Here is a 24,483-nt window from a genome sequence, read left to right on the forward strand (position 1 = left end):
TCCAAGCATCCTCCTATCACCTCTTTCTCATTAAAAGAAGCCCTATTTGGGCTATTGTGGCTCAGTGGTAGAGCGCTTGCCTAGGACAGGCATGGGCCCGGGTTCGATTTTCAGCACCACATAAAAATAAGGGCATTGTGTTGTGTCCATCTACCAAAAAAAAAAAAAAAAAAAAAAAAAAAAAAAAAAAAAAAACCTATTAGAGCCATCCCTGCAATCTCTGATAGAATCCTTTGAAAAACCTTTTATCAAGTCTTGGGGATAGGACAAAGAACACTCCTGACACAAAGGCCTGCTGTGATGCCTATGACTAGGATTATAGTAAACTTAAGCTGTACACTGTACACCTGTACCCTAATGCCTTTCATAGACAGAAACAGTTGATCTATAACAAGTGGGTAAGGTACCTTAAGATCAAACACATCCATCCCCTTTAAGTACATATGAACAAGTGTTTTGTTAAATCAAGAAGCTTTTCATAAAAACCGGTTGAAATCAGAGCCAGCTTATAGAAGGCAGTAGTTAATAGAATTGCTCCAAAATTGAGGTAGCAAATTAAATTTATTACTAGATGGAAGGAGTGCATCCCTAGATGCACTCAGAAATTCAGGTGAAGGCTGGGGGTATAACTCACTGGTAGAGTACTTGTCTAGTATACCTGAGGTCATGCATGCAAAAACAAACAAAACAAAAAAACCTACAATACAACAGGTAAGAAATAGGGCCAAAAAACATACAACCATGAGTGAACATGAAGGTTTGCATTTGTTAAAATATGTAAATATTGTTAAAATATACCATGGAACCTCAGAAACCAGAATCAACATCTGGCCACTCATTCCAGGGGTGGTTAGTGCTCTGAAGACATAAGTGTTTATCAGATAAGCCACAGAGAACTAAACTTCCAAAGAGAAGGCTGAGAATCTTCAAATCCGATGTAAGTAAGTGATCCATGTAGTTACTGTCAGTAAAAACTTTTTGTTTCGAAAATTAAAAAACATATATCCACCATCAATTACCTATTACTTCATTATCCTACCACAACTAATTCATCAAAAAGTAACTATAGCTCAAAAGTTCGTAACTAAAGAAATAGATATTATTTGGGAAAGAGAAGATATTAGTACTGGGAAGAAGTTGATGGCAATAATTTATGATAGAACAACAAAATGGCTTGGAAAAAATGCACTTCTCAAGTTTTCTATGTTTAGAAAACTTTTACAACTTAGAAGCAGAATCTCAGGATTCTGATTTGAGAGATTTATTTGGAGAGTGAGGGATGCAGTGTACAGCAGGGTAACTGAAAAGGCAATGGTACGGACTCAGCTTTAGGCTTATCCCTGCAGGACCCGTGAGTACAAATGCACCAATTGCACTCAAATGGTTCATTTTTGAGGCGAGGCAGAGGCCAAAGTCTGTCACAGGGCAAGAATACAGCTTAGCTTCCCATTTGGCCAAGGACAATCCTGGCAATTCAGATATATTATGAGCCAATATTAATATCAGCTGGAAGATGGGTACTGGCTGATAAAGGTGACCAAGATAGGGCACCAATAGCGTTCTTCTAAAGCCTTTAATAATACCAATAAATCTTCAGGTTTTCAAACTTGGTCAAATTCAGATACTTTATCCTAATCACAGTTATGAAATTTCAAATGAGTAATAACATACACAGATTGTGAAGCAGTTAATATATAAGTAGATACAATTAAAAATTATTTTATGCAGAGATTTAATCAATTGGAATGAAGCTCCTTTCTTGTGTTTCTTTTCCCCAAATTCTATAGCTTAAAAAAAATTGAAGAAAACATTTTTTAAAAAACTGTTTTATTTTCACAGTGTCAGACCTTGTTGATGGAAACAAATTGATCAAAGTTCTAGAAATTAATGGCAGTATAATCTTCAAAAATATTTGTTTCAAAACAAAATGTCTATCTATGGCATTGTTCCTTAAACACATAACTGTGCAAAGATACTCACTGAATCACTATTTAGTCACTGCAACAACAAAAAATGAAGCAAAAATTAATAAACAAGTGTTCATCAGAAGTTTGGCTAGTTAAAATTTTAAGAATGTGCATACAATGAAACACTCTTTTAAAATTATGATGTGGTTCCATATAATTAATATAAAAAGAATTTCAGGACTTAAGAGAAAAAGTAGGTTACAAAACCTGCATTTTATACATTATTATTGTGAGGATATATATGTGTTTTTAAGCATAGTTGTATCATGAGTGGTCTTCTAAGTCAATTGCTTAACCTCTTTGAACTGTAGTTTCTCCATCTGCAAACAAATAATAATATCACTTTCCATTGAAGTTTAAAAAAACTATAAATTTAGTTTAAATTACTTGGATTATACAGGAGAAAATATGGTTATGTGAGCAAACATTAAAAAAAAATCTATGGGAGACCTATTTACCAAAATGTTAACAGTACTACCTATGTGAAATTATAGGTAATACTTATGTTCCTCTTTTTAGTTTTTTACATTATCTATGTTTTTGGTAATATCTATGAATTACTTGCATGAATTATTAATAAATAAGTTTATTTTTATTTTTGTTTTGAAACAAAAAAAAAAAAACTATTGTATGCCAAACTGTCCTACAAACATTTGTGTACTACTAACTCACTAATATGTATAACAACAGTAATGATAAATCCATAGGTAACCTGGAGAAAATGGGCCTGCTATGAACATGAAAAACTAAAAAATTATTCTCTGAGCATGAGATATATTCTGAAGTACATATAATTGCTAATTTCCTTTGTAGAGGTCCCAGGTCTTCTAAATCAATCGCTTAACCTCTTTGTACTATAGTTTCTCCATCTACAAACAAATAATAATATCACTTTCCATTAAAGTTTAAAAAAAACTATAAATTTAGTTTAAAGTACTTGGATTCTTCAGGAGAAAACATGGTTATGTGAGCAATTAAATGTGTGACTGAGTTAGAAACTCAAAGGTAAATATTTATATTGCTTAAAGAATAACAAAAAAGAAAAAGGATATTCTGGAGAATTCTTCTCTTCTAGTTAAATAGAACACAGCACATGCCTCACCACTGTTGAGGCTGGCTTTGAACTCGAGATCCTCCTGGGTTTAGCGTCCCAAGCCTCTGGGATTACAGGTATGTGCCACCGAGTCCAACCATTTTCTGACCTCTTATGATCAGAAAACTACTCAACTGGAAGCCATAAGCTTATGTGGCCTCTACCTAACAGACTTCTCAGGGGTACTTGAGAAGCTATTAGAATCGGGCAAATGTACTACTGCCTGATGACTAGCAGAATCCAAACACAAGAGCTTCCATTTTTCAAACACCTCCTGAAGCAGGCCCAGAGGATTTTAAGCATGCTCCTGAATTATGTCTTCATGTGCTATTGAATCTGGAAAGTGCTAACTCCTTTCTCCTTTCCCTGACCACCGGCAGTCAAGAGTCCCAAATCAGCCTTATAGAGACCAGGAAGCTGGGTGTATGATAATAGGAGAGTGAGGACATTAGGAAGTGAGAGTATGAGCCCCATTTAAAGAATAGCTGGTGCACTCTGCCCCACTGCCATGAGGGAATCTGAAACCAGGCTAGCCAGAAGTTCTATTATCCCAGAATTTCCATTTTAAAAACAGGGAAGGGGAATCCACAGGTACATGTCAAATCTTTTGAGTTTTTAAGCTTTGTGGGTCAAACAAAACATGCTGGAAGGACAGGTTCTGCTCAGAAGCTATCAATCTGTGACCTTTGTAGAGCTTCCTTCTGTAGTTAGTGATAGTCCAGCTGCAAGGTTAATTGGGCTCAGTATTTCAAATCCGCCATTGTATAATTATGCAGACATGTTCCTTGAATCATAAATGCTTGTGACCTGTTCATCTCTCTGTTCTCTTTGTTTCTGGGACACAGAGAAGCAGCCCAAATTTGAGATACTTCCCCTGAACTTGGAGCAACATCCTACTGAGAATAGAAACTGAAGTGCTATCTCTCCAAGGCCCCAAGGATGTCAAGAAGCTGGCAGCAGAGAATGCCCCCCTCCACAGGCCTGTGTAGCACAAGCCAATTAAATTTGCATATGTGCATTTCCTGCCTGCAGTCTCTTCTCCCCTACTTCTCCTTTAAAAGTTCTGCTTAAGGGCTGGGGTCATAGCTCAGTGGTAGAGTGCTTGCCTAGCTCATGTGAGGCACTGGGTTTGATCCTCAGCACCACATAAAAATAAATAAAATAAAGGTATTAAAAAAAAAGTTCTGCTCACCCTCTGGGATTTCAAAGATGTGATATTCAAATCAACAAGTTTCCACTACCTTCCTTAAAAACTGACTTTGAATAAAACATTTTCTTACCATTTTTACTATGAATATTTCTGAAGCAATGAATGTTACAACCTAGCCTCTTCCTTCCCACCCCATCCCCACGTGTACTGATGCAACCCAGTAACAACAGTGAGAATGGAATAGACACTAGATTAAGAAACAGAAGTCTTGCTTTCTACTTAGACTTTGCCATTTAGTAGACTCATAAAATTGCAGATGCTACTCATCTCTTCAGTCCTTGTTCCTGTAAGACTAGGGGAGAGTCTTCTCTGTATATATCTGAAAAGGTCATTCAACAAATAAGATAATGTATCTGAAAGTATATTGTGAATGACAAACTACTAAACAAGATTAGTTGTCAGTGGTCAATAAATATTTATGGGATGCCTCCTAAAAAGGCATTTGCTACATCCTAGAGGCTACAGTTGAACAAATCAAACATAGTCCCTGAGCTTACAATAACCTCAAGTGTACAGAGTTCTGTGAAAAGAATTACAAGGTTCTTGAGGAATATACACAAATACATATATAATTTGACTGTTCCATACATCTTAAGTTTGGTTTAAAGATTTCTCCATAGTTGTGAAGTATAATTTATTTGATATATAAAGACTGCAACCCACTCTTCTAACAAGTAGATGAATCTTTTTGTGAAAGTTGAGGCACATATGAGTTCTACCCTGACACTGAAAAGACAAGGGAGATTGACTCACCACTCTCGGCACTGATGCCATTTTCAAAAAGGCTTGCCAGGCGTCTATTGGAAGACTTCTGAAATAGTACACCATTTCATGAAGAAGGTCTTTGTCCTTTTTAAGCCAACCACCTTTGGAAAGCATGTATTTCACTAACAAAAGGGGAAAATGCATGAATTAACTTGGGAAATTGTACATTAATTTTTTTAAAAATCACCAATTTTATACTTTAATTTTAAATTAGTTTGATATAACAGTACTCAATAATGCCCCAGAATTCCATGGGATACCTAAAGATTTTCAGTATTTACCATTTACATTGTTAAACAAAAAGAAACAAAAAGAAAAAGAGAGGAAACAGAAGATAAGTAATGGGAGAGAGAGAGAGGGACAAGGTAGAAAAGAGAAGGAAAAGGACAGAGAGGGAAGAATTAAATGTTATTTCCACCATAAACAATTCACATCATCAGTCCTTCATAGAAAGACTAAATGATCCAACCATCCTTGACATATAGTGATCGCTCAAATAAATTAGCAATTATAATGGCATTTTACTGTAAATGTCATCACAATTAATATTTCAGGATATCAAGGAGGAGAACTATGAGCACATCTAGGACAGTTTGCAGGCCATTTTTAGTTTGAAGCATTATTTTATTCTTAATCAGTTCTCTTTCTGTTTCACCAAGAATCACTGGCCAGAAGTAGAAAAATGGGGTTTCATATTAGTGGAAAAATGAGAAGAGGCAGTGAGGGTCATTAGAAACCTTTGTTGGCCATAGTTTGGAGATAACTACTTCATACTGACTATTTCTTTATGGGAAAACAAAAAAAAACTCTTCAATAAAAAGATCATTTTTTTTCATTTTTATTTATTTATTTATTTATTTTTTATTGGTGTTCAAAACGTTACAAAGCTCTTGACATATCATATTTCATACATTAGATTCAAGTGGGTTATGAACTCCCATTTTTACCCCAAATACAGATTGCAGAATCACATCGGTTATACATCCACATTTTTACATAATGGCATATTAGTAACTGTTGTATTCTGCTACCTTTCCTATCCTCTACTATCCCCCCTCCCCTCCCCTCCCATCTTCTCTCTGTATCCCATCTACTGCAATTCATTTCTCTCCTTGTTTTTTTTCCCCCATTCCCCTCACAACCTCTTATATGTAATTTTGTATAACAATGAGGGTCTCCTTCCATTTCCATGCAATTTCCCTTTTCTCTCCCTTTCCCTCCCACCTCATGTCTCTGTTTAATGTTAATCTTTTCTTCCTGCTCTTCCTCCCTGCTCTGTTCTTAGTTGCTCTCATTATATCAAAGAAGACATTTGGCATTTGTTAAAAAGATCAATTTAAATCACTCATTCACACAATGTTGACTTTAAAAAAGCACAAATAAGGGGAACAAATTCCATGTCTTTCTGTTGCAGTCTTGTTTTGAGTTGGGGTAACAGAGTCCATTTTGAGATCTTTGATCTCTGTGCACATGGGAGGCTCTTGTAGGAAGGCTATTTCATTTCTTAAGTGCTAAAAGTCTATACTACCTTTCCTGTGGAACTGAAATGTACTTTATTTTTCTTTAAATTCAACCTAAATTTTAAATATCAGCTGAAGATTTTGGCTGAGTGCATTATCAAGGTCTTTGTTCTTTTCAAGCCAACCACTGAAAAGGCAGTTTTGGAAAGGCATACATTTCAACAAAAAAAAGAGGAAGTGTATAAATTAACATAGGAAATTGCACATTACTTGAAAATAATCTGAAGTTGTGTGGGTGCTTCAATTTTAAATCAGAGTGATGTAATAATATTTAACAGTACTGAATAACACTCCATAAGTCCATTGTGCAGCTCAGAGATTTTCAAGCTTTATCATTTACATTGTCAAAAGAGAGAAACAGAAAGAAAAGAAGAGAGACCAAAAAAAAAAAAGAAGTAATAAGAGAGAGAGGGAGAAGAAAGAAAGGGGATAAAAAGGGAAAATTCCGGGCTGAAGATATGCTGGTAACTTTCCACACCTGCATCATGGACAAGTTCAAAGTGAGCTTCATAGTCCCCCCCCCCTTTTTTTAAGAGAGAGAGAGGGAGAGAGAGAATGTTTTTAATGTTTATTTTTTAGTTTTCGGTGGACACAACATCTTTATTTTTTTTTTATGTGGTGCTGAGGATCGAACCCAGCGCCCGGCGCATGCCAGGAGAGCGCGTTACCACTTGAACCACATCCCCAGCCCCCATAGCTCCCCTTTTTATCAGACTTGGGCTTCTGGAAATAAATCAACTGTCCAAAATAGTCATCAAATAGTTCGTTCTTGAAAGTCGTGTCTGTAGCCTTCGAAAACATGCATTCTTCTTTGAGGATGGAGAGGAGGCCCATGGGCTGTTGGACATACACAAAGACAGCACATTTTTTAAAACTCTAGGGACAGTGTATCCAATGGGGAATCAGTATGCATCCATTCCCTAATAATTGAAAAAGAAGAGAATATTCACTGCATGTAACTAGCCAATCATCCTTTCAACAAAAATTAAATACCTACAATTCAATAGTGATACCTGCAGCAGCTGCTGATGCTGCAGTGACCACAGACTCTCCTCAGGATGCTTACATTCTGGTGGAGCAGACAGATCATAGTCAAGTAAACAAAGATATAACATGAAAAAATAAATAACTTAGTCTCATATAACTGCTCTGAAGATGCAAAGTAAAGGGAGACAATACAGAAGGGAGCAGGCTGAGGAAAATCTACTTTAGATGGGAGTGATCAGAGAAGCCCTCTCTGACTTGAGTGAGAAGAATAACTTGAAAAAATCTGGGCACAGGGATTCCTGGCAGAAAAATGAAGAGCACAAAGGCCCTAAGGCAGAAACACACTTGACAGGTTTGAGTCCTATCGGAATCAAATAGGGACAGAAAACGGCTAGCAAGGTAGAGTTAAGTGCAGCTGGATCCCAAAGAATGTATAAACTATGGAAAGACATTTGGACTTTACATGTAATGAGAAGCCTTTGGAGACTTTTAACATGAAGTGACATGATTTGATTTATCCTCGAAAAGAACCATTGATTTAGAACAGGAATGGGTGAAGTCGATAGGGAAATCATGAGCTAACAATGATTTTTTATATTTTTAAAGGATTGTAAAAACAAAAAAGAATGTTGACAGAGAACCCTATGACTGTCTTAAGCAAATTCTTCTCTAAAGGGTCACTGATTCTCTTTCACACCTTTACATCCACTCAGTAATTGTGGCACTGAAAGCAGCAGTTAACATGTAAAATAAATGAGTGACAATGTTCCAATAAAACTGTATTTACCAAAACAGATAACAGGCTATATTTGACCCACAAAGTTATAGTTTGCTGACTCCTAACCTAGACTAGTCAAAGTGTTAGAACTCATCAGAAATGTGATGTATGTTGAAGGTAGAGCTTTCACAACTTCCTGATGGATAGAATGTTAAGTGTAATAAAAAGAAATTCTTGGCCTGAACAATTGGATAATGGATACTTCCATTAACCAATATATACATACATATACAAAAGGAGACACATGCAGAAAACAGGCTTTGGGGACAAGGAAGTATCAAGGAATCTTATAATTGTGTATGAATTTTTATATCTATAGATTCACTTATCTACTCCACAAATATTTGGAAGTGCCTTTTATAACCAAATCACTGTACTGAATACTTTAGTTTATATCAGAATGAATCACATATGGGTTTTGGTTCTAGAGCATCTAGCTAAGAAGATAAGTAAGACAGCAAAACAAACAAAACAGAGGTACAGATAAAATGTCATAAGCATTTCAAGGTATAACAAGCAAGACAGAACATGACCCCTTACTCCATAACATATATTTCATGATTTTCTACCAACTCTTTGTACTTAAGAACCATAGACAGCCAGGTTCAGAAGAGACACTAAAGGTGTGATTGAATTTTCCTAATAGAGCCTTGAATTCCCTTCAATTCCCTTCCAAAAGACTGGCTAGCATATGCTTGAATATCTTCCTGGAAAGAAACACACTGACTCAGAAGCAAGGCCCTGAATGGGTGATATAATAAAACAAAATTTGTTTAGAGGTTAAAATTCTTTTTTCTAAATTATTCCACTATATATATAAATGGGTCTAATTCTTCTATGTGGTGGTTCATCAAATATTTCAAAATCATGTTTTCTATCCACCTGAGTCTATCACTCTAATATGTGTGTGTACCATGGCTTTCTACTGCTTTTGTATTTTCTTGTAGACAAAATATATGGTACAATATGGACTCCTAGCTTCTAAGAGCTCACACCAGTGCATCAGCTGGGAGTCCTTATTTCCCTTCTCCTCTCCTTTTTTCCTGCTCTTCCTTCTCCTTCCATTCTCCCTTCTTTTTTGCCAAAAACTCACAAGGTCAGTGTTGTCAGGATCGGGATAATGTTGATTTCATTTGGAGGACTCTGTCCTCATTTACAATGGTTCACCTACTTGCTTTCTGCATCATTCCCCACTTAGATGCTTGGGAGGAAGTATGGTGCTCAGAACTCTTCAACCACTATTGCTAGAATATTGTTTAATATTCTTTGAAAAAAAATGCTTTTAGAGGCTTGGAGTCCATCTGACACCATGTATTTTGCTACAGATCTGCATCCTCCAGCATAAGGTAGAATGAATAATTTTAAAATTTAAGCGTCAAAGAATGTACCTGTTAACAAAAGGGTTGTGGCAAAACCTCACAAGAAGCAACCATTCCCATCTCAAGCAAAGTCATTTCACACACATGAGAATTTCTGTTTTCCTGGTCCTCAGTCAAGACAACTTTGGGATGGATGGAGGTTTTTTATGAAGCAAGCATATTTCATATTTTAAAATGTAACAATAATAACAACACTGAAAAGACAAAAACAACTTCTTCAAGTTCTTATCTATTTCTCAAGCTGTCACAGGTGTAGCTTCTAATAAATATGGGGCTTCCCAGCAAATTCATTTCCAAATACATTGGCAAAAAAGTAATTATTTTCTGCCCCATAGCATCAATTGTCCTATATTATCAGTAAATTATTTCAGTCAGTTGCCTATGTCCTCTCCCTCTTCAAATATTATCAATTTTCTTTCTTACTGTCTTTATCTTTGTCACTTTCTCACAACTTGCACTTCTGCTGTCCTGGGTCAAGACCTCTTGATTTCTTACCCATACTACTATACCAGCTTTCTACCTGCTTATGATAATCCTGTCTTCCCATCCCAGACATCATGTACAAACGTACCAGATTAAACACAAGCAACTCTGACTTCTCCATTACCTAGCTCAGACCCCTCTTTGACTCCCATTGCCTTAAAATCGGGTATAAGTTAATTAAAATTCCTTTAGAATCTGACCTTCCATTTTTCTTATAGGTACTTCCTTCTGCATGTACTGTGCTCCAACTAGATTACCTAACATTTCAGAACATATTCTTTGCTTTCCTGTCTCTATGCTTTTGCTCTGACTTGCCCCCAACCTTCATACCATCTTCCTATCTTCACCTGCTAAAATTATATCATTCTTTAATATCTAACCTAAATTTAGCACTTCTCTCTACCAGGCCTCTCTAGATTCCTATAAGCAGGAATTTGTTTTCATTGAAAGAATAAGTAAATTTGTTTAGCAACAAACAGTTACCTGCTTCCTCCTCACCCCACTGGTAGAATGATTCTTGGCTTAGGGTTATGGGGATGCCTGCTCATCTCTAGGCCTTTCTTTGTCTATGCCTTTTATTGTATTTATATTACATTTAACAATTTTAAATGAATTTCTTCATTTATTAGACTTACTTGATTGCATATTTCCTAAAGGCAAGCACTACTTATAACAAATGTTACATTTTCTATAGCATTTAATTCAAAGTCTTTTACAGAGTAGTGTGCTATAATTAAGGCCCAATATTATGTTTGCCTTGACATCTGGGGAAAATTAAAAGTAGCTTAAGTGACCTAATCACAAGTTTCTTTCCCATCATGGTCCCCAGGTTAGGTCCCCCAGCAAACAGTCCTACTTATGACAGATTTCTAGGAACAGTATTTTCTCCTTATCCCTGAGAAACAGGTTTTGATTCCTTCTCAGCCTGTGGAATTATTAGCAAGCAAGCAACCCATCCTTTTGTTTGAACATAGCGTCTCATCCACCATATGATTGCTATAAAGCCAACCTCCCAGAGTCCCTGCTCATTCACTTTATTCTGACTATAACACTTGTATGGCCCTGGTGTGGGATATCTACCTCTCTGGGAATGTGAACATTTGTGACTAATAAGATGCTGATATCATCTATCCAGTGTTGGATGTCATATATTCAGGCATCCCCATAACCCTAAGCCAAGAATCATTCTACCAGTGGGGTGAGGAGGAAGCAGGTAACTGTTTGTTGCTAAACAAATTTACTTATTCTTTCAATGAAAACAAACAAATCATAAATGTCTTGGTTTTTAGACATCTTTCCAATTATATCAGCAGTTCCTTGAGTGCCAGTATGATGTTTTCTGGGTTTGCATTCCTCCAAACCTTTAGCACAGTAGGTCCTGAGGTGACTAAATTGTAGGGCTTCAGCAAATTTCACCTGAGGGATTGATTGACAGGTAAACACGGAAACATGCTCAGATAGGAACAGTAGCACATGTCTGTTATCCCACTGACCAGGGAGGCTGAGGCAGGAGGATAGTCAGAAGTTCAAGGCTCGCTTTAGCAACTTAATGAGACCTTGTTGCAACATAAAAATAAATAAATAAAAAGGGCTGGGACATAGGTGGGTAATAGAGAGCCTCTACGTTCAATCCTCAGTACCACAAAACAAACAAACAAACAACATCAACAAAATATATGTGTGTGTGTGTGTGTGTGTGTGTGTGTGTGTGTGTACAAATTAGCACATCCAAAGATCTCATTTTGGGAGACAACATTTATATAATTCCAAGATGCTACCAGGGTTTAAGTATTTTAGAACTTGATTTGTAATAGTTTACACCATTGACTACTGACATGGAAAATTCCTGCTGCCTGATGGCATATCACTGTATAAAAATTATCAAAAGTTTTCAGGCCAAATTAGTCAAAAAATGCAAATAAGACAGTATGGACTCAAAAACTAGTAAGATGATAAATACTGAAATGAATTTTCTTTTAAGTATTGTATAATTCTAAACTCTTAAACTCAATCCTGTAAGAGTATTTCCCAAAAAGTTGAATTATTGGAAGAAGGATATATTCTTTCAAAGTTGCTATACTAAAAGAGTAATAAGATTTTAAATGTATAATTTTTGTTGTATTTGTTAAGAAATAATAGGGATAATCATATATAAATGTAAATATGTAATCACGTTAATATGTAAATCATTGACAAAAGTTCTAAACAAACTAGAATATTTAAAGTAACAAAATAAGTATATATTTACAGCATATATATGAAAGGAGGTCACTATAAGCTTGAAGACCAGATTAAAAATTAAAATTGGTGTTAAAATATATTTTAATTCTGTATAAGATAAACATTTTTGTAAACTTAAAAATATAAACTTTTATGTATGAAAATTTCTTTTCCTTATACACAGAATAGACATGCTATAAGACACTTTGGACTTATGGATGTATTTTAGTTATTTTGTATTTTAAAAACTCCCCATTATTTATTCTTTTTCAAGAACTAAGTATCTAGACCATTAATATTAGCTACAAGCTTTCTTCATAGACCTCTAATCAGCATAATGAATCTTTTCAAATTATAGGATCTTTGCAAGATAGGTTTTGCTATTAATATTCCTGACCTAAACTGAATTCTTTGAAATTGTTCATAGAAAACCAAAGACTTATCTTTGCTTTCTACTATCTGTTCAGTATTTTTTTTCTTCATTTTATCATATCAGTAGAAAATACAACAGGAAATTACATCCATACTGGCTAGCAAAAATGAGTCAAAAACCTTCAGGTCAACTAAAAGTAAATAACATTCTCAGACATATCACAATCTGAACAAACACTATATCCCATCTTTCTGCTTGAAAATAGTGTCTTGTCATAATGAAAGTAAGCAGATGTCACGGGTAGCAATTAAATTTCCAGAAATTAAATCTGTCCCTCTGAGGACCTCCAGTTTTTTTGTTTAATTGCTAGTCAGAAAACTACAGTTTTATAATGCCACAAAACATCTACCAGATATTGGTCGGTTCACTACTATTTTTAATGAGCATATAGTAAATCCATTATCATTTTTTTTATTGTGCCTGTCCTCCCCCCCCCACTAAATTTACTCATTAGAAAATAAACAAAATCAATGTGTGTCCACCTGTGTTAGGAATATATTATTTTAAAGGAAGATTTAGTCTTCTCTAAAGCATAATAAATAAAACTGATAGGGTACTGATTGATAAAATCTGAGATCTGAAAAGGAAAATGAGAGGTCAGTCATCCCAGATCTTTCTTGACAGGGTCATTGAGAACTAAATATAACAACATAGCTAGAGAACTTTCAGAAGGTCAAAGGCTTTGGACTGCCCAGGTCTGTCTCCAAAATTCACTGCAGTTCTTGATTACAGCAGGAAACAAGGGGCATGTAGCTGCAAGTATGCCACTGTGCTTGTTCATGTGGATAAAGCCACAGAAAAGACCATCAGAACTCCAATAACAAATCTCCTTAATCTTTTCCAGAGCACGGGGAAATTTTTAGAGTCCAGGGACAAACTAAATTCAGAAACCATACACTGCAGCTAATTTACTAATAAATGATGAAGTACTGTCATAAATTACTTAAACTAACTGGTACTTGTCCAATTAAATGAACAAACTACATTCTGCAAGGTAGTAGCCTTGAGATTTATGGCAGTTATTTGTTTGCATGTTAATTTGCCAAAGTTTGTTAAGCATCTTTGAGACTACACATTCACTTTATGTTAATCAGCCACACTCTACAGTGCTCATAGCTCTTTTTTTATTTTTTTTCCCAATCAAGAATGTGGCCATTTTTAATCTCAACAAATCTCCTCACATATTAATGGTAAAAGTAATGCACAAGCTGCATATATATAGCCATAGTCTGCATTAGAAATGATGGAGTAAGAGGAACTGCTGTGAGAGTTTAGTTAGAATGCCATGAGTGCTGCACACAAGGATCATTAAAGAAAATGTGCAGTACTTTCTGGCCCTATTTCCTATTCTCTGGCAGAGGCTTATGCCTGGCATGGATCAACATGTCAAGCAGAGACAATTCTTAAATGAAAATGGATGGGGAAAAATATATATATATTCCCTTCTCAATGAGATCTATGCAGGCTTGTAAAACCAGAACAAAGTCAATGAATACCCAGTCAATGCTCTCTTTCCTGTATTCTTCTTGCATCAAAATAAACGTATGCTGATTGAAGAACTGTTGTCATTTTTCCCTGGTAAAATTAATGCAAAGTTGCTCAAGGCTATTATACTTCAAAGATATGAATAGGTAAGAAGAAGAGATAAAAATAATATAGAGTTCTAATTATAAGAATACACATTAAAGAGAAAATCATACCCACTATCATATGATGGCAAATAGACCTAGACAGCAAAAAATGCTAAAATAAAGTCTTCCCTTTTCAAATATATCTACAAACTAAAGATTATTACAATAAAATAATATATAATATAATTGTAATTTAAAAATCACAGAAGATTTCTTCACTTCTGTTTACCTTTATGTAAGGCTTAACTAAGACATTAAATTCTTGCACTAATTCTAGTAATACTAATTATTATTAATATTGATTGTAGCTCTTTTCCATGCAATAGAGCCTTTAAGGTTTGTACATAATAATTCTTATCATGCTTTGGCCATATTTTCCCATGTTCAAGTGACATTTTCTAATCTATATTAAATATTCATTGATTTAATTCTTAGTATATATACTGCCATCAAGGATTTCAAAACCAGTAATGTCAAGCATGCTAATGAAGAACTGCTTTGACAGTTTAGCATCCAGGACCTGTCAATACACGCCACCAGCCACTTAAGCATCCTTTCACATATTGACTTGGACAAGGAACCAACAACACAGGTTACCTAGAAGTGATATTGAAAACACTCCTTTAACTCACAACAGTGTTCATTTTAATCCCGGGTAGCTCTCAGGAAATACCATCTAGTCAAATCATGATTTATTTATTGACCTTCTGTGGTTTTACCTTTCTGTGGAATACAATAAGAACAAAGAAAAGAAGAAGAAAGGAAGGAGAAGAGGAAAAAGGAGGAAATAACGGCAGAAGAAAATAGTGAGCTAGCTTCCTACCGAAAGCACAGACCAGAGAAATCAGATTTCTATTAATAAAGAACTAACTACTGGGGATAGGGTGTGACAATGTGCTCTTAAAGCCTTCCTATTCAGTATGATCCAAAGACCAGAAACATCACATTATTTGGGAGCTTGTGAGAGATGTAAACTCTTAGTCCCAATCCCAGACATACTGAATCAGATTCAGTACTCTAATACTATTCCTAGATAATGCCTATTGTCAAAAGCTCTCTCCTTAGCCAACTTTAGTTAGGCAATCTTATCTTACTTGCTCTGTCTTTAGTCTGTCTAGCCCAGTTGCAGCAAGAATCACTTTAGGGAAATTTTCCCCAACCTTGATATCATGTTCCTCAAAGTCCAAATTTTATGTGTAAAGTCTTAGCTTGTCTTCAGCAATAAACCTGTTAGGTCAGATCAGCAAGAATACTCCTATCCTGGAGGTCTCCTTTAGTAATTTTCTATGCACTGACCTCTTCCCACTGTTATTTGCCCACAAATCCTCATTTGGCCTGGTTGTTATTTGGAGTTAGGTTCAATGTCTCGCCCTTATTGCAAGTCCTTAATAAAGTTTTCCTTACTTTTTTTAACACTACACACAATTAGATTTGAAAAGTATTTTTATAGTGAATTAGAAATCTGTAACCCCTAAACTTTGTTCTGTTGCTACTGTTGCTGCCGCTTACAATTTGTATAATTTTTGGCAAGTGACTGACTCTAGAATGCAGCACTGTCTTGCAAATGATGGAGTTGAAGGTTCTTTTCTAGTCCTTGCTTCCAAATCTTCATTATATTAGTTCCCAGTGTGAACCTCATCTCCCTAAATGGAGAATGACCATTTTTAGCATCATTCTGGCTCAGATTCTCTTACTGTCAAAGTGAGGCTGCATGTCCCTTCCCTGGAGGGCTGTGGCAAAGGCTTTCATGCAACCTACAGGGAACAGATCCAATCTCTGTGCCTGGATGATGCCATAGAAATGCAGATCCTGCTTCCACAATGCAAAAGTGCTATTGTAATAGCAGGTTTCTGACAGAATCCAAATAGGAGTGAATTTTATCTGCACACTCTCCAAACCAGGAAACAGAATGTGTCCCCAAAGTGTAACTTGCAAAACAGGCCTATCACATGCCTCCTTCTGCCCAGGAGAAAACACACAGCAAGGTCAGTTAGTGTCTGGTGGTGATTTAGTTGTAAGTCATCTCTCTAATCAGTTATCTTGAGTCATTGTCACAGGAATCCATAAGTTGGATGACATCAGTTCTTAATTATGAGAGTTAAGAGCCCAGTATACAAAGAAAATATCAGGAAGATTTTTATCTTCTGTTAACATCAAGGAAATTACCCTGTCTGCAGTAGTCAGTTTCAAACTTAAAAAAAAAAAAAAAAAAAAAAAAAAAGGACTAACTTACTTATCCCTTTTTATTCTCTAAATAATCAAGAAGCAAGAAGTGGTTTGGTCAGGAGTGGGGAGCAGTAGAGAAACACAGGAAGAAAGTCTGCAGAGGTAAGCAGAAGGAGACTGTTATGATTTGGATATGAAATCTCCCCCAAAGCTCCTGTGTTAATGCAGGAATATTCAGAAGTGAAATCATTATCTCATGAGTGGTATAACCTAATCTGTCCATCCTAGTTTGGATGATTGGCTGGTACCTGTAGGCAGGTGGGGCATAGCTGAAGGAGACCGGTCACTGGTAATGTGACTAGAAAGGTATATCTTCCCTGAGCCCCTCTCTCTCTTAGAAAACAGAAGTGAACAGATTTCTTCTGCAGTTATCCCTCCAACATGATGTTCTATTTTATCCTAGTCCTAGACCAATGATGCTGACCAAGCATGGACTGCAAACCGCAAACCTCCAAAACTGTGGGCCAAAATATACTTTCCCTCCTCTAAGTTATTCTGGTAAGGTATTTTGATCACTGCAATGAAAAACTAACCCAGAGATTCAGAATGATGTCTACTGAGTTAATTAATGAAACTTATAGACCAATATACTGCTGGATAAGTTAGAATTCTAATAATTTTCATCATTTTCTGTTCAATGAAGAAGGAAAAAAGGAGCTAAAAATATACTTCCACATTTCAGGAGTAAATGGATACATGCCACCATGCCAGGCTTACTTAGATCTTTTAAACGAAACTTCATAGAAGATTTTGATTATTGTAGGGCACTAATGCATGATAGAAAACAAAAACATATAAAAATGAAATGAAATTAAATAGTCAAAATTCAACCATTTTGATATTAACTTTCATCTGTAAGAAAACAACAAAAAATACATTTCTTAGGGGTGTTGTGAGAGATCTAATGAATGAGAGAATGTAAATTTCTTTAGCATAACACTTGGAGTTAGTTTCCAATAAATATTAGTTTCCCCTTTCAATCCCTTTATCATTCATTATCCCTTCTCCATGCTCACCTAAGTATTTACTAGCTGTGTCACCTTTAGTAGTCAATATTTCTAAGAGTCACTATCTTTATACATTGGAAATATTAATTAGGGCTACTTTTCTGGCTTATTATTAGATTGAATTAGGTACTTCATACAAATCCTTTAGCCAGCATTCATAGTAAGTAGTCAGTGCTTATTGATAATTGTTATTGTTTTGCCATCATTATTAATCTTTTTAAAATTATATTTACTTATGTCTAATAGAGTTATAATTCATGGAATCATAAAATACTAGACCTGTAGACCTTAGTTCTTGGTAATTAGGTATAGAGGTTTTCAACTTGGGAGAAGTGCATTTGGAAGATGGGGGGCATCTTTTGGCTGTCATAGTGACTAAAAATGCTTCTGGTATTTAGTATATGGGGGTCAAAACATTTACAAAGTATAGGACACTGTAATCCATAAAAATCGTCCCATCTTATTAGATGCCAAATACCTCTCCATTGAGAAACAAAAAAAAATCATTCAACCTCTTCACTGCAGAGCTCAGAGAAATGAAGATATCAAAGTGAAGTAGCATTAAAGTTAGAGCTAAACTTTGTATAGATTATTAATGCTGCAGAAATTTTCCCCATCTTTTGCAAATGCCATTAACAAAGCATACACGTTTCTATTCTTAGCAGTGGTAATTATCTCTATAAAGTCAGCAAACTCTCTAAAAATCCTTTTAGTATTCTTTCTTAGTCTGTCTCCAGGAAAGAGAAAGAAAATGAAGTTCATGTTTTATGTTGAGTAATAATATATTAAATTACTTAGTGTGATAGTAGAGACTGGAGTGGTAACTCACTCCCCTAGAACACAATACTAAAGGGGCAAAGGTTTGATTTTAGACCTCTTATGGGCTCATTAGTTTTATAAAGAGAAAGGCCCTGTTCTATAATCATGAATATCATACATATGCATGTTACAGTGAATGTCTAAGAAAGCATGAAACTGCCAAACACCTCTAACCCCAATGGAAAAAAAAAATAGCTCAATTATTGTCCTGCTGAACATGATTCAATTTCCACTCAATTCAGTGTATTTTAACATTTGGGGAGCAATTACGAGTTTCAGGGAACTATGCTAGATGCTGGGATACTAGGATGAATCAGACACAGTCTATGGCCTCAAAGTGCTTAGGTCACCAGGAAGGACAAAATTATAAGGAGATAACTTTAATATAGTATAATTAATATTACAATAGAGGTTGAATTACTGGTTTATAAAGTAAGCTAAGCTATAAAATTGATTTTGTTTAGTTGTCTTAATGTTTTAAATAACAGACAAATTAGATACCTCAATATAACAAGGGAAACAGTTCAATGAAGTCAAAATAATTGCTTCTATTCCAAACTTCATCATTTGTCAATCTCCTTTTCAGATTTAAAATGTAATACAATTTTGAGTGTCACATGACAACTAGCTGAGCTTTCTTTGGAATATTAACTATATTTCCTTAGCTTCAGTCTCCTCAACTGGAAAAATATAGTATTCCTGCTCTACTTACCTCTGAGTGTTGTAAGAATAGAAGAATAAACATACCTGTGAATGCTTTATACATGTTACAGATTTCAAAAGCAATTGCCACTTCACTGTACCATTCTCTCTTTCAGAAGACAATTTGGCCAATTCTTACCATTGGCATATTAATGAAAGCGATGTTCCCTCTACCCTGACACAGTTCAGATGGCTATGCTTCCTCCACAGGTTATCTTTCCCCCTTGTGCAGCAACTTTGGAGACCATGTGTACCAGTTGGCATAAGTACAGAATGGATGAAAGCTTTGCAATATATATTGGATTTGGTTGAGTAAAAATAAATCTTTTGTTGTCATTGAGATTTTAGTGTATATTAACTGCAGTGTGGCTTATATTATACTGTCTAATACATATAGCAGATGTAAATTATTATTTTGAAATATTTCAGCATATATAATTGATTATATTATCCAACACCCTTGGGAATATTTATTGCATAGACAAGGCCCAAGTTCAACAGTCCTCAAACTATTTGTTATTCTTTCATCATAACAGCCTTCTGTATGCTAAGTAAAACTTACATTACCTTCCACCTCTCCTATCTGTTCAATTCCCTGTCCCTTCAAATACTAACTTCAACATATGTTCTGAAACATTTTCTCAACTAATGTGCCACCATGTGTCTGTTACTCTAAATGCATCAATATGCCAAATAGTTAAGGGATGCCAATTTATCAATTTAATTCATGTCAGAAATCGATAGTTATGAAAGATTCTTAACTGGACAACTAAGATGTTGATTGCAATACATGATGGGTTTGTCTGCATCTACAAAGAAACTTGTTACATAAGGGAAAACTGTCAAAACATATTGCAGAATAGAAAGGCTCTTAATTGAAGAGTTTTTTATATGATTTTCATTATACATAAAAATATTTGGAATACTCATCAAAGTAGTTCTTTTGTTCTTTTTATAGAAGCCCTTATTGCAGTCATTCCCAGTAGTTGCAAAATATGCAAGTACAATGTGTATACAATTATAACAAGATGATGTAATTATAATGCCCTTGAAATATCATCCTACCTGTTCTATATTTTGACTTCTGGAAATATATCCATTACCAACTTTGATTTTAGGATGGACCGAGCCCTTCACAAACTCCAAAGAATCAGTGCCCATGAGGAACGCAGTTTTGTCAGCACCTGGTCACCAGAAAGGAAGAAAAGAAGGTGAGAGTGAGGAGGAGGAAAACAGTGTAAAACTTCATTACAGTATAGCCAGCACACTACCCAAAGAACTGAAGGATAGATACATGTGTCAATATAGATTACATCTTTGAAATAAATGACTAAATTTGAAAGTATAAAAGAAGCTATTGTTTTGAGGATGCAAATCAAAGCTGCACTGAAAAACTTAGAATGGCTATAATATCTAAAAAGAACAACAACAAAGAGTGGCTATAAATTTAAAAAGCCATAGACAATAAGAAGTGTTGGTGAGGATGAAGAAATTTAGAACCCTCTTGTGTGCTGTGGCCACAATAGTTTGATCATTACTCAGTAGTTAAGCATAGAGTTACTATAGGACCTAACAATTTCATTCTTAGGCATGTACCCTGGAAAAATGAAAACATATTTACAGACAAAAAAATTATACATAGTATTCCTAGCACATTATTTATAACAACCAAAAAGTGGAAAAATGCAAATCAACTGGCGAATAAACAATATGTGGTATATTCATACAATGGAATATTACTTTGCTATAAACAGGAAAAAGTAAATCATGTATGTTATGATGTGGCTGCAATTTGAAAACATTACACTAAATGAAAGAAGAAACAAAAGACCACATATTATATAAACTGTCCAGAATGAACCAATCCCCCCTGTGAAGGGCTGGAGAGAGGAGAGAATAGGGAATAATTGCTAATTGGTACAGGGTTTCTTTGGGGAAGATGAAATATTCTGAATTCACTTAGTGGTCAAGATTATATAATACTGTGAATATATTGAACTATATACTTTAAATGGGTAAATGTTGTGGTATGTGAATTATATTTCAGTTTTTAAAAGAATCTATTTCTTTATCGTCCTCTTTTAAAAAGAACTGTGTATAGGACATGGAAAATCTCATCTTTATTATTTGCATTCTCCTTCTACGAAAATAGTCATTTATTTCCCCATTCTTATTTTTAAAATGTTTATTTTTAAGTTTTAGGTGGACACAATGTCTTTAATTTACATTTATGTGGTGCAGAGGATCAAACCCAGTGCCTCGTGCATGCTAGGAGAGCACTCTACCACTGAGCCACAACCACAGTCCCTTATTTCCCCCTTCTATGAAGACATATGCTTGTAGATTTTTTTCAGTGGGCTATGGAATTTGATCATCAAGGCAATCACCGATTGACACAAGTCTGGATACCTTTCCAGTATCTATCAGAAACTTTTCCTTTTCCTGAGAAATTTGTTTACTCCATAGTGCCCTCTGATGCCCAACAGGAATACATACACCCCACAAAACTAGTTTTATAAAACAGAACTTTAATTTTCTGAAGAAAGAAGTAAGTGCTGCCAGAAGAAAATATAAATAAGCCTTTATTCTATTAAGGGTTAAAATATGACAGTAATAAAAAAAAGAATACCCCAGGCAAAAAGTTATAAACACATTTCAAATTGTTGATTATTTCAGTTACTGAAAAAAATATTCTACTCATCTGAAAATTCTTCCTGCTATGCCTTCAATTTTAAATGAGTCCTGAGATATACCAGTTTTTCTGCATCATCAGAAGAGCCTGAAAACCTAATAAAGGACCTAAGGACTAGGTATATTGAAATGGTTTAGGGTCTAAGCCTCTCTAAGTTTATCATCTTACTTAGGTCATTCTGATACTAGGAAATTTTCAAAGAAAAAGTCTTTATTAAAGTGGTTTTCAACCTTGCCAGCAGACTGGGATAACCTGCAATGGTAAAAACAAATACTAATGACTTCATCCCACTCCCAAAGATCTGTTTTCTTTCATCTGAGCAAGACTCTTACTTCAGGAATTTAAAAATCCTTCAGGTGGATTCTGGTACACCACTAAGTTTGCAAAGCAGCATCTAGAAAATGGTAGAAAGATTTGGTAAGCACATTTATTAAGTCAAGAAGATGGAGAGAATAAAGTACATGTTATGGTTTGGATATGAGTTGTCTGCCAAAAGCTCATGTGTGAAACAGTACAAGAATATTCGGAGGTGAAACGATACAATGGAAGAGCTGTAAACTAATCAGTGGATTAATTTGCACTTGAATGAATTAACTGGTAACTCTAGGCAGGAAGGGTATAGCTGTAGGAAGTAGGTCATGAGGACATGACTTTGGGGTTTATATTTTGTCCCTGGTACCTCAGTCTCTCTCTCTCTCTAATTCCAGGCTGTCGTGAGATGAACTGATTTCATCTGCCATGCTATTCCATCATGAATTTCTATCTCACCTCAGGCTCAGAGTTATGGAGACAGCCAGACATGGACTGAATCTCTGAAATCTTTTTTTTTTTTATAATTTTTTTATTTGTTTTAATTAGTTACACATGACAGTACAATAATCTTGACATATCATACATTTGAATCAGATGGGATATAATTTCTCATTTTTCTGAGTGTACAGGCTGCAGAATCACATTGGTCATGCAGTCACTTATATCACACAGCAATAATAATGTCTATTTTATTCTGATGCCCTTCCTGAAGGGGGAAAAGGAAGGACAGCAGAATCTCTGAAATCTTAAGCCAGAAATAAGTCTTTTCTCACCTTTGATGCAAAGCTGACTAAAAAAGTACAACTTTACCTAAAATCAGATAATGAAGTAGAGAAATCTGAAATTTTCAACTTTATAATTCTATACCAGTGCAGTCCCATCTGTAAATAACCAGATATAAAAGAAAGAAACAAAAATGACTTTTGTCAATATAAAATATGACAAATTTGAGGAGGGGTTATGGCAATGACATTAAATTAAGTCTTTCATGAAGGATTAGTGATTTCTGAACTGTTTGCATCTTATTATTTTATTGAACAAAATTTTACTGGGTACTTACAATGTGCAAACCTTGCTACTAAATGCTATAGTAAAAGATAGATAAGCCATACAAAATTCCCTGGCATCAAAGAGTTTATCAGTCATAAGAGTAAATAAAACACAGTTATAAGTTGCCTGTCAGTAAAATAACTACATAAGAAACACAGAAATTAAGCATCATGAAAATCAGCAATAGAGAAATAATTCTATGAACATGGAAATTCAAAAAATAAACAATATTTGATGTGAGAATGAGCCAGAAAGTAATAAATTTTGAGACATAGAATAATACAACTTAAAACAACATAGGTGAACGAGTTCAAATTATGGTCTTAGTATTTAGTGCAGACAATCTAGACCATGATAAACTGAGAAGTCAGTGATTTGTGGTTTATTTAAGACATCTGATGCCATTTTCAAGTATTAATCAAACAATGGAAAAAATGTTAAAGGAACTTTGAGCAGAAAAATGGTATACTTCACATTACACTATGGGATAATTAATTTTATGGAAGTGTGCAAGGCAGATCAGAATGGGAAGAATCTGAAAGTACAGAGACAGTGCAAGATGCCCAAGTGCAAGATGGGAAGGTCTAAACAAGTAACAGGAACAGGAATAAGAGATCTAGAAACATAGCTAACATATTTCCAGTCTGTGAAGTACAGAGAAGAGCAGTATCATGAATATAAATAGAAGCCAATAGGAAGATAACACTTGGGGAGAATATGATGCCCTAAATTTTACCATGGAGAATTTAGGATACCAAATAATATACAGTAGAAAGTTTATAAATGTGGAGTAGGAAGTCAAGAAAGAGGTAAAGGCTAGGATGCCCTTTTAGGTTTGAGTGCCCTCCGCTTTCCACTTACTTCTTTATTGGTTTTAGTCAACTTTTCATGTTTATGAACAAAATACCTGACAAGAATAATCTAGAGGAAGAAAAGTTTGTTTTGGCTCACTGTTTCATAGGCTCCAGTCCAAAAGAACATCCTAAGAGAAGAGCATGGTGGAGGGAAGCTACTCAAAAGCCCAAAAGCAGAAAGAGAGGAGGAGAAAGCATCAGGGTACTAAATATAAACCCTAAGCACACACTCCCAGTGACTTACTTCCTCCAGCCATCCCACCTGCCCATAGTTACCACCCAGTTAGTCCATTCAAATTATTAATCCAACAAATGGATTAAATCATTGATTAGGTTACAACTCTCATAATCTAAT

Source organism: Spermophilus citellus (assembly GCF_964194105.1).
Source record: "Spermophilus citellus genome assembly, chromosome: 7".
In the NCBI taxonomy this organism is placed as follows: domain Eukaryota; kingdom Metazoa; phylum Chordata; class Mammalia; order Rodentia; family Sciuridae; genus Spermophilus; species Spermophilus citellus.